The following is a 12,540-nucleotide window of genomic DNA, read 5'->3' on the forward strand; positions in this document are numbered from 1 at the left end:
CGAAAGTCACAGCTAAAAACATGATGGGATGGGAGTAGGATTTGGTATTTGGTATACGGTTTTGGATTCGGCAGAATCTTAACCAGTGGATTCGGTATTCTACCGAACCCCAAAAATCTGGATTTTGTGCATCCCTGGACACATTAAAAAGTTACACATAGTCACTAGAAGAATGTAAGTGTTATCAGGAACATGTTCCATAAGTATAACAAGTAAAAGTACTCAATGAAGAAATTACCCCCTGTGACTGTTATAAAGCTCGACAGTAACAGTTTCCGGGGGCAACCAGATTGAGTCAATTGGCAACTGTTACGTGGCCTCTGGTTGCCCCCTTTGGCAACCACCTGTTCAATATTTTGTTGTATTTAATATATACAGTGGGGGAAATAAGTATTTGACCCCTTGCTGATTTTGCAGGTTTGCCCACTTACAAAGAATGCAAAAATCTACAATTTTAATCATATGTACATTCTAACAGTGAAAGACAGAATCCCAAAGAAAATTCCAGAAAATCACATCATATGAATTTATTAAAATTGATAACCATCTGATGAGGAAAAACAAATATTTGACCCCCTGGCCTCAACTCAACTCGTCGTGTTTGGAGGGCAAAGAACACCGAGTACAACCCAAAGAACAACATCCCCACCGTCAAGCATGGTGGTGGCAACATCATGCTTTGGGGGTGCTTTTCAGCCAAGGGGACGGGACAACTCCATCGTATTGAGGGGAGGATGGACGGGGCCATGTATCGTGGAATTCTGGACCGACATCTCCTTCCCTCAGTGAGAGAGCTGAAGATGGGTCGAGGATGGGTGTTTCAGCACGACAACGACCCTAAGCACACCGCCAAAGCAACAAAAGAGTGGCTGAAGAAGAAGCACATCAAGGTTCTGGAGTGGCCTAGCCAGTCTCCAGACCTGAATCGATTGAAAATCTTTGGAGGGAGCTTAAAATTCGAGTTGCCAGGCGACAACCTCGGAACCTGAATGATTTGGAGGCTGTCTGCAGGGAGAGGTGGGCCAACATCCCTGCCGAAATGTGCACAAACCTTGTCACCAACTATAAAAACCGTTTGACATCTGTGCTGGCCAATAATGGCTTTTCTACAAAATATTAACATGCTGTTTGTCCAGGGGGTCAAATACTTGTTTTTCCTCATCAGATGGTTATCAATTTTAATAAATTCATATGATGTGATTTTCTGGAATTTTCTTTGGGATTCTGTCTTTCACTGTTAGAATGTACATATGATTAAAATTGTAGATTTTTGCATTCTTTGTAAGTGGGCAAACCTGCAAAATCAGCAAGGGGTCAAATACTTATTTCCCCCACTGTAAAAACAAATCAAAACTTACAAAACTGAAAAATCTTATTTCAAAAGAAATCAATATTTTATTTGGTTGTTTCCATAAAGTTTAAACGCTATGTTCGTGCGCAACACAACATTTCAGCTGTTGTACGACCGCTTTCTACACATGCGTGGTTTGCCGTGAAAAGATACAGGCAAGATGATTTTCTGTTGTATTCGGAAAAACTTTTATGCATCAATTTACAGTGGAAATACTTCTATTTAGCCTATGTGAAGAAGAAAAACACAGATGACAATTCATAATATATCACTTTAAAAAGTTAACGTTGAGCCCTGATATATATTATATCATTAGATTATTATTACTCATGCATTAATGTAAAATCTGCATTTTACTGTTGTAGTTGGTTGAGGTGGTTATGGTTTAACTGTTGTATTTACTGACTATTTCCGTTATGCATTAATCTGCTTATTATTTTCTCCATTAATCGATTGTTTGGTTTGTAAAAAGAGAAATGCTATATGCCAATTATCGAGAGCCCAAAAGGACACCTTCACGATGTTTGCTTTGTCCAAACAACACTCCAAACCGCAACATTATTAAAAAATGTCTAAAAAGTATTGAAATAATTAATCATAGCAAATCATCACATTTGAGAAGCTGGGACCATGATCATCCAAATAGTTGGCAATTAATTTTCTGTCAATGAACTAATTGATTAAAGGACTAATTGTTTCAAATTGGATATACGGCTATAAGTCTTGGATGTTTTGCTTGCAAAAGTCTTAATTTGTAACGTAAAATATGTCAGATAAATATAGTGCGGTAAAAAGTACAATATTTCCCTCTGAGATGTAGTGGATTCAAAGTAGAAAGTGACATGAAAAGGAAAGACTCAGCTAAAGTACAAGTACCACAAATGTGTACTTACAGTACTTGAGTAAATGTACTTTACATTCTTCCACTGGTTAGACGGACACTTCATCCAGGGATAAGGTCACACATCACAAAGGATGTTCGATCCAATTTCAGGAATGTAGCAGTTGATTAAAGAAAAAGTCCCCTTTCAGAGACTCTGGCTCCATAACATATTGAGTTGTTTTCAATTCCCCTCCTGCTTCAGTGATACCCCGGGTCATCATTTTTTACATTTCTCTCATTTCCCTCCCAAAAAAAAAAAAATTGAAAGTTGTGCTCCTGGAGGCTTTATATAAAATGTTGAACCTTTTGCTCAAAAGACAAAATATCTTGCGGCTGCATTACATTATTGATTGTTGAGGCTCTATGGAGAAATTGGTATGTCTTTTTCTGCAGCGATGATTTCTCTCAGTATTAGCACTGTTGCAAAATGCTGTGTGTCGGAAGCCTTTGCTTTTTGATTCTGAGGTACAAACAGGAAAACCTGATGGTTAAACATGGTCTGAGAAAAGGCCATCGAGGATGTGCTGCCTCTTAACATTAACCTAAAAAATCAAAACAACACTGGTAACACCAGTTAAGATGTCTTCTAGAGCAGAGATCTTCAACAGGGGGTCCAGGTTCCCTATGGGGTCCTCAGAGTAACTGCAGGGGAGCCACCAAATTATTGTTAATTTTTGGAAAGTAAAAAAAAACAAAAAATAAGAGATTGATGATTTGCTTACTTGCCCATGGTCACTAAGGTATAGCCATCGACACATATCGCTTATAGCTTAGAATTGTATGCACTAAAAAGGTATGCATAAAGGCTTTAGGCCGCCCTTCACGTTATTGTAGGCCCGGTTTAATACGCAACTTAATTTGATACAATATATGTAGTAGGGGGTCCCTGCTCCGTCTCTCTTTCAGTTAAGGGGTCCTTGTCTTGACCCCTACTAGACCTACTAGAGCTTTCAGACACATCTTTGGTTTTTGTACATATTAAACCAATGAGATATAACCTATTAAATAGTGAGCTTTAGAGATGCTGGTAGGCAGATTTTGCAACTGTTGGACCGATCCAGGCTAGCTGTTTCCTTCCCGTTTACAGTTTATATGCTAAGCTAAGCTAACCCGCTGTGGTATCAGTGTTGTCATCGAATTCTCTGCCATTAAGCAAATATGTGTATTTCCCCAAATGTTGAACTATATCTTTAAACAGTTAAAACATACTTTCAGGTGGGTTCCTCTTTAAAATTGATTCCAATGGTTTCCAGATCTTAACCAAAAGAGCACATTTGGGATGAGATGAAAAAAAGATGTTCACAACATGGATGAAAAATCTGCAGGTACTGCATAACAGCTGCAAGTCAGTTGGGACCAACATCTCTGTGGAGCATCTCTGGCATCTTGCTGAATCAATGCTTTGATGATTTCAGCAGTTCTGGAAGTAAAAAAGACAGTATAAGTTATGAGCAAAATGTAAGCGAGCTACTGAGTATGTTACACTGATTTATGGCAGCTTTGATTGTTCTTTTTCTACTTTCACTAAACGTGGAGGACAGAGGACAGTACTGAAGGGACTTGGATCAGAAAGAAATGAACAAAAAGTAGCGGGGGTTGAAGTCCTGCAGAGCTTCATTAATACGCCCCATTAGAAGTGACAAGTACCTCAGTGTGACTTCACATCTGGACATTGCACTGCTCGTTATAGCTCAGGGCAGCGGGCTTTTATACAGTAATAGATTTGGCATACAGCTGACTGCAAAAATATCCCCTTTGAAATAAAATGAATGTTGACCCAAATATATTGCACAGTTCAGTCATACATTTATGTAGTGAAGAGATCGCAGTCATCAGCTGCCCTAACGCTGCGAGTTGTTTTATTTCTCACAAAAGGAAATTGCTTCGGTAAGTGTTTGTATAGGTTGTGCTGGTCACTGGTCTTCAGCTTTGGCTTTTACAGTTTGTAATCCAAACATCATAACAGATTCCCTATGCTGTTATAATTGCTCTCCACAATAACAAAAGGGAATATGAGTCAGCTGTGGTCCATCCCTCCAGAAACCACTGATTGGCTTTTGATGAAAGTTCAATTGTATGTTGTTACTCAACTGCAGCATTTCCTAAATGGCAAATTGTCCGGAGGAGTGCGGTGGGAGGGAGGGGGGGCGCTAAACTGTGGGGATTGATGTGTTTTCAGATTCTAAATAAACAGTTGAGCCCATAGAAAGGTCACTAGATCATTTGTTGACTCATCCGTGAGTCATATGAAATAATGTCTAAGACTTATCTGGGGCATGTTTCCCAAAAGCGTCTTGAAAGCCCTTTGAGATAGAACACGATTGTTAGGGTGAATAATTCACAACATTTAAGAACATATTTAGTCACTCCAAGGTTGATTTTCTCCTGTTTTCACCTTCAATAAGCCAGGTTTAGCCAATCGAGTGATATTACACATGGCAACAGCTACTTCATGGCAGTGTAACCTTCACCATGCACTCTTGGATGAAGTCTCAGAAAATAAGAACACATTTTCTTATAAATGGATGCTAACAAATTCACAGGTGCTGACGCTAGTGCATATGTAGCCTATACATATACTGTATGATATATAATATTTATAGAAATTGACTAGCCTACCCTGTGAAAGCAAGTAGTTTAATAATCTACATGATTCGAAACTAGATCAGCTGTGGGTTTTCTCTGTGAATTTGATGGCACTAGCCCAGATAGATAGAGCCTTTCGACAGTAGATCTAGGCTAGTCTCTCTCTGGTCCGGTGGCACACATTAAAGCTTCAGTGCTTAACTTTTTTTACATTAATGAACCTCCGTTGCATTCAAGCCATTGCCAAATGAGTTGATGCAAAGCTAATTAAGACTATCAGCTCCACAAAGCTTTTCACTGTATTACTGTGCCGTGGTAAAGATAATTACCTCTTCTGAAGAGTCCATCATGTTTTCTAATCCTCCTTGGCTACTAGCAACTGCATGAAGGAGGGGTGGGGTGGTGTGCGATCACGGAAGGCTTGTATCATGTGGACGCGCCAACAGTTTTGTTGTAATTACTCAGAATTCCTCATGGGGGAGACAAAACTATGCACTGTACCTTTAATTTGCCATAATGGGCACGGTTCATATAAGAGTGGTTCTTCTCAAATGCGGGGCCTGCACCTCAAACTCAACAACATCAACTTTCGGTTGAGTTTTGTGTTGCAACCCCTTGCTGAAATAACAGGCAGACCTCTCTTAAATGGGCAGTGCATTAGATGAATGTGAACTCTTTTTATGTGATAATTTGCATTTTCTTGCCGTTTATTCGTGGCACTCTCTATATTAAAAACACAGGGGAAAACCGTTAGCTTGGCTCTCAGAAGTTCAAAAATAACACTTCTAAGTCTCAAATAAATATGTTGTATCTCATTTGTTTGGGGGCTTGTTAGGGGTGCACGTATTTTGAACTTTAGACAGAGCAGAACAGCTTGTAAGTAGAACACTAGTAAGTGGCTTGGCTAAGCTAAGCTAGCTTCGTATTCAGTGTACAGACACTCTTCTCATCTAGGTCTTAGCAATAAAGCACAGACTCCATTAATCACACACTTAGACTTACTGTAGTTAGTATAGACTCTTCTCTTCAGCATTCGAGTTGTGCCACTCCGTTAGAAGTTCAGTGTGTCAAAAGCAAAAGGTTCTGTCAGTACCTGACAGTGCATGAAGTCCCATCATTGTTTTACAATACCAGGCTTCCCACTACAACTCCTGCGACAAAGTTGAACGAGGTACAGGCAGAGACATTACTCAAATAACAAGGATGAGCAGAGTCAGAGAAGTAATTTCATTCATTCGCTGAAGCATCAGAAGAGAATGCCAGAATGTGTCTGTGAATGAGTGTGGTAGAGGTAGAGGAAAGGATGTGGTAATACTCTGCTTGGTTGATGTCTCTATTCATAATTGACAGCAGTTGCAAGATAATAGCAGTGCTTTTTAAATTTGACAAGACCTTGAGCAAATAAATAAGATGTACCATCTGAAGGTGAGGATGTAAAAAACAAAACCTGCATGAGGCAAACAGAAAGGGATGTGCCCAGCTCATTACTGTCGGAAAAAAAGCGCGCGTACGGTAGATGAGCGACGCAGTCAGTGTCTTTGAACAGGAAGTGATGTTCCTGTCACAGCCGCTCCTCTAGAACCTAATTAGAGCTCTGAAGGCAGAGCGGCTCTTTCTTGTCATTCAGGTAAGTAGTGTGGATGTACCTCAACACACCTTTGAGCAATCATCAAAGGTTCAATCAAAGCTTTAGTTTAAATTGCTTTTCTACGCTCCCTTTTAATGACACACGCTAGGTTACCGTGAATGAGATGCAAAGTGCAAATGCCATCCGTGCTTTGTGTTTTGCATACAAAACAGTCGCTAATGAATCTCATTGTGCTGGCAATGAGATTCATTAAAACACATTAAAAAAGGATCTATTACAAAGAACTTTGACATGTATGTGTTTTAAAAGTCTGTTTTTAATGGCTTTGCAAGGATGCCGGTAGTCTTTTAATGAGATATTTTAGCCTCTGCAGGAATGTTGCTTAATGTTAAAATGCATTTGGTTTTGAACAGAAAATTAATGAGGTGCTCTTTTATTCTCACATTTTTAGCAAGTGAAAGGTGCTAAGTGGCTCTTAACCTACATAGAAGCTTCACAGTTGCATATCTCAAAAGAGCCATAAGGTCAGGGCAACAGTGTTTGCCAGGAAATGTGTACAACTTGACTTTCTCTCAGCCTCAGAATTGGTTCCGTCTGTACAGTTCATGTTACTGACCCAGGACACAGAACACTATGTTTTTCTATAAAATGTATACATCCAGATGTTTGTGTATTCCTATGTTGTGAAGAGGACCGACTGGAATCAAATAAACAAAATAAATGAAATCCAGTCTTGCTGTATGGTGGCCTCAGCCCCACATTCCATCCATTGCCCTGGACAGTATCATTTCACCTCATCCTTGTTGGAAACACTGCCTCTTCTAAATTCAGAGGAATTGCTGTTTCAAGTGGAGTCATCAGCATATTTTCCAATTCACTGTCATTTCCTTCATTGACCGTAACAGCAAAAACACTTCATCTGCTCTGCTGCTTTGCCGCTTGACGGCCGCTATTCAACAGGGACGAGCTGAATAGAAACGCAGAGCCTGCAAGAAGGCCTCGTCCAATCACGGGGCGCCGACAGGCGTACCAGCACCGAGAATGAGAGAGCCGGAGCAGCGGGACAGATACTGTTGTTCAGAAATTGCATTACAGAAATATGTGATATAACAATAGGAATAGGTCTGGCTGATGTATTCTCTCTAAATGTCAGAGTCATTCTTGGTTACCTCATGCAAAGTATAAAAGTGAGAGTTTTGAAGAAATGAGGATTTAGCTGGTACATAGGGTAAAAAAGCCTGCATAGCGACCACTCTTGCTAGGCTTACATAGTGTGGACTGAGAGTTACAATCTTTTTCCTTAATACAAAATATTCCATGCACTCAGAAGGTAATGGAGAGAGAAAAAATACTTCAAAGAAAGAATCCTTTAGGAAAAATGTTTTACAATGCCAAATTTATGGGATTTTTCAATTGTCTGCGCTTAACACCCATGTCTCATATAGAAGGCTATATTTGATCCATCTCCCACAGCAATAGCTCAATTTAATAGAACAGTAACGGGATACTAGCCTAGAACACTGTTCAATTTGATTACGCAGTTCATGGGGACTGCAGACTTTGATAAAGGATTGATTTATTTTTCAGGGAGCTTGAAATAATAATCCTCTGCTAAACCTTCATGGCCTCCAGGCTCAAACTTTTAATAACGTTATGAGAGAGATGAGAATAGTGCATCACTCCACGCCTGGTGCAACTTTGCTCAGCCGTCCTGTACAATAGGCTCTTCCCGTAGCTCTTGGTGCCTCTGCATGATGGGTTGTTTGTTTTTGTTTGTTGGTAGGCGTCTAAGACATCCAGGAATTTGCCCTTGGGTTTATCTTAAAAGTCATATGTGCACTTAAATAACCTGTGCCATGGATCATAGTGGTGTACAGTGTTTGCAAAGACAGTAGTTCTTTGTAAAGACTACACAAGCCCTATTATAGTTTTGGAGCTTGTTATTAAAAACCAGAAGAGAACATAGAGGTTATAGGCTTCACTGGCTGCAACCAAATGCAAAATTAAGAAAGCTGGGATGAAGGCACATAAGGGAGATTGTGATATAAACAGGCTGAAAGTGCCTTGAATTGCCACTGGGGGCTCATAAAAACTGAATGTAGACTGCGCTTTGTGTGAATTATTTAAATCTGCAGAGTAAAGACCATACAGATGCTGCATTTTAAATGGGTACGTGTGGACATGAACATCATTGCTGACATGACAAGCAACTACAGAAATGATTAGTAGAAACCCAGTCAAGGTTTGGTGATGTATGTAAACATAGTACTATATTTTCTACTAAAAAGCATATTATATTTTAGTAGGCTACTATATTTTTGGAGGACTACTACTTATTATTATTATTATTATTATTATTATTATTATTATTATTATTATTATATATTAACATGCTGTTTGGATATGCTTCACACCAATTTACACCGAGTCATTTAAAGAAATGAAATCAAAACTGAATGAACTCATTGTAAACCATCATATGTAACTAAACAATGAGCTGAGATGTGCTAATGCTCAGTAGAGGAGAACTGCAGAGTTGGGCGATAATTCTCTGTGGGTTCGTCATTAGCGACCCCTTTGTCGTTATCCATTGTTCATTGTTCATACAAAAATATTGATTATAGCCACTTCACGGAAATGAACTCATATAGGATGTCAATGCAAAAGGCATCATGCTGATGTTTCCATCAAACCAGTACTAAGCTATGAGATACTGTATGCCCATACTACCTCCCACACATCATATCATTAGGTCGGGATGAGATAGGTGTCTGGCCTTATACCCGCTATCATCAGACCAAGATGTTATTATTTCACCAGCCGGCGCCCGTCTCCCACGACCACAAAAGCTCATTACGATTGATAACTGATAGCATCGCTTAATCATGACTGGACAAAGGCCATGACCATCCAAACAAGTCCCCCGATTGAATTAATGGTATTCATTAAGCCCCATTGAGAGCCTTTACCGATGCTGCGACCTTATCCTGCCACTTCATCTTCTTGGGGATTGACTGAGGCAAAATGCAAGATCAGGGAGGGAAAGCAGGTGGGGGAAAGACAGGATGAGAGAGAGATTGAGATTAGGGGGAAGATGAGAGGATGAGTCCCCAGAGAAGGGGGAAAGAGAAGAGTGTAAAGAATGAAAGGTGTTCATTTCACTGCTGGTAGATTGACACGTTCCCATTGGGGGAATGGTTACAGAAATTGTCCCAGAGCAGATTACCATTAGCTTTAAGAGCATGCCTGGACTAATGGCCCTCCAGTGCCACATTTCATCAAAATTCTCCTGAAACATATGTGAAAAACATTACAGAGAGGGAGGGAGTCACCTCTTCCTCATTAAAAAGAGTAACCTGAGGCGTAATATCTGCTCAGAGACCCCAGACCTTGAGTTAGAGGACATAATTTAGCTGCAGCTTTAAAATCAGCACTAGCATGAACGTACCTGCCTGTACAATAAGAATCATTTACAGCCGCGCCCCGACTGCTTGCTAACATGCTGCTGTGCTCTTGGACTCCCCCGAGCAACCCTGAACCAGCAGCTCAGGAATACACAATGATTCTGACCCCAGAGGTCCATGCAGAGAAGCGATGTTGTGTAGTTAAGGTAGCATTGCACATTGTTCATACCATTGGGAGGGCATGTTGTTAGGTTGGGGTTGACTGCACTCTTCTTCTCCTGATGGCTCTCTGGCTTAGGACAGACGCAAGGCGAGGTCTTTTTACGCATGTGCTCTGTGATCCCAGGAAATAGACCTTTTGAGGGCTCAAGGGGAAGGAAAAAAAAGAAAGATATGTAATACTTTGATAATTTACTCCCAGAAGCATCAGCAACTGTGATACTGTAGACAAAATTTAAATATTTCTAAAAGCATCCGGCCGAAATGACGGACATCCGGCAGAATTTCCCTTGAGCAATCCTGGAAGTGAAACGTTGTCGATATAGACTATGAAATAGATAACATTGCTGCATCCTCATTGATGACCTAGTGAGTGTCATAACATTGGTGACATTTACGGAAAAGTTCCTTAGGACTTTAATCAGACATGACAGGATGAAATGATTGTTCCGGATTAAAGTGGCGGTCAAAACAAAGCTCTGTGGTTGGGAGAAATGTTCTCTATATTTGTTGCTATTGAAGACATTCTTAAACTATTCCTAAATGACTTATGTTTTTAGTGAGCTAAGCAACTTGCAAAGACGTCTGAGAGACCCTGACACGACTTGATGCAAAACTGCAGAGAAACAGTGGAAAATATAATGCTGCTATGCACCAACGATGGAAACGCTGTATGGCTAATAGCTACAGTAGCTACTTGTATCGTCAGCCAAACCAAAGAAAAACGGAAAATGGAATGGAAGCTACAAAGACAAAGGCCCAGTATCGCCCCCCCCTCCCCCAAATAAATTAATGATTGAAGTTGAGACCGACATTTGTGGAGGTTGTTAACATGACAACCTCCACAAATGTCTCCACTAGATAAGTTTTGTATCTGACAGGATGAAGAGGATTGCATTTAAAACATTGATGGCTCTCCGTAATAGAGATAGCAGTAAAACAGAAGGCAGCATGGCTAGTGATGATTTATGCAATCAGCCTCATTAATAGTCCAGCTCTAAACGTGGAGATATGGGTCATGTCTTCTTTAAATTAGTGCAGTATGTCAGGTGAGTGCAGCCCTGCTTACAGTAAAAAACCACCTGAACAATCGACAAACACACAAACTTGCTACCATCACCAGTCACTGCAGAGATACACGTGTCTCACAAGCGAGGTTAAATTGAAGACATCTGTACTTGCGTTGGTGCATAATATGTGCACGCTGTGTCTTTTACAATGGATAAACTGGGTTAATCAAATGAGTGCGAAGCACTTTGCACCACACATTTGAGGATATCTTGCTGCTGTATGGCGCCCTCTGTTAAAACAGTGTCACCCCACTTCTGGCTTTGTTTAAACAGTCATTCTTTGAAGTGAATACATTCCTTTTTTATTATGCACTTGATGTACAGAACTTCACACATGAGAACAGACAGGGAGCATGTGTGTGACAAATAAGCACAAGTCTGTTCAATTGCAAAGTGTGTGTGTGTGTGTGTGTGTGTGTGTGTGTGTGTGTGTGTGTGTGTGTGTGTGTGTGTGTAGTACATACAATTTAGGCTGACACTTAAATTTTAGATTTAAGGTTCGGGGACAAATTGCCCAACTGCTGTACACTATAGTCATTTATCATTGTCAGCAGTCAGGTTTGTGCACAAATAGCACTCCCCCCGCATGAAACATATTGTTGACTAATGCATGTGTGGTATACACACCATTTCTTTCATTTAGTCACAGCTCAGGCTGTAATTACACAGAGGGATAGCTATCAGAGTAGCACTCTCATTGTGTAAAGCTTTAGTGGGTCGTCTGCAGTGAGACAGAAAGGGAGAAAGAGAGAGAGGGAGGGAGGGACAGTCCTGTATAAACCTTTCAGGGTATCAGATTTGCAAGCAGCAGCGGGGAGCACACAGGGTAAAATGAAAACATGCATGAGTACTATGGAAAAAAATTCTAAATGTGTTTGTAATCATCGACTGAGTGGTCAAAATGCTTGTCATTAATAAACAAACATGCTTGGAAAAACTGCAGTCATCTGTGGGTGAAATTTTGTGGCATTTTATAGCTTAATCTCTTTTTCGTGCACATGAAAGTTAATGTGTGATCCTACCGTTTCTCAAGAGGCTCTGAAGTTCACGGGTCAAGCGACTTTATTTTTGCCCTTCTCCTTTTCTTCTCTCTCCTTTTTCACCCTCCTCTACAGTGACTGGGTAAGACAGCCGCAAATCATCTGTGAGCCTATTAATTAGTCCAATCACTGGCAAACAGGCCTGCGTTATCACTGCAGCACGACAGTCTTTCAGAGCTGAAATTAAACCATGCACACTACTGTTTCAGTGCCAAGGGGGGGTAGAGATTTAGCTCCACTGGCACCGCGCATGGATAAATCACCACCACTAAGCAGCCTGTAGCGCTGCCATGGCAAAAGAAAGGAGAGGGCAAATATAATGTGCCGCTGTTTATGACAAAAAGAACATTATATATGATGACAAACTAATGATGAGCACTTTGGTTCAAAGAGAAAACC

General features: G+C 40.4%; 1 long non-coding RNA gene across 1 annotated transcript; it reads right to left on the minus strand.

Moving 5' to 3' along the window:
* Positions 1–2,872: 2,872 nt before the first annotated feature.
* Positions 2,873–12,302, minus strand: LOC114563228 (uncharacterized). The gene is made up of 3 exons (XR_003693597.1): positions 12,124–12,302; positions 10,042–10,177; positions 2,873–3,654 (listed from the first exon to the last, which is right to left on the minus strand). It is a non-coding gene; the product is annotated as an uncharacterized LOC114563228 (long non-coding RNA).
* Between the last annotated feature and the right edge of the window lie 238 nt (positions 12,303–12,540).

This window comes from Perca flavescens, chromosome 10 (assembly GCF_004354835.1).
Source record: "Perca flavescens isolate YP-PL-M2 chromosome 10, PFLA_1.0, whole genome shotgun sequence".
Lineage (NCBI taxonomy): Eukaryota > Metazoa > Chordata > Actinopteri > Perciformes > Percidae > Perca > Perca flavescens.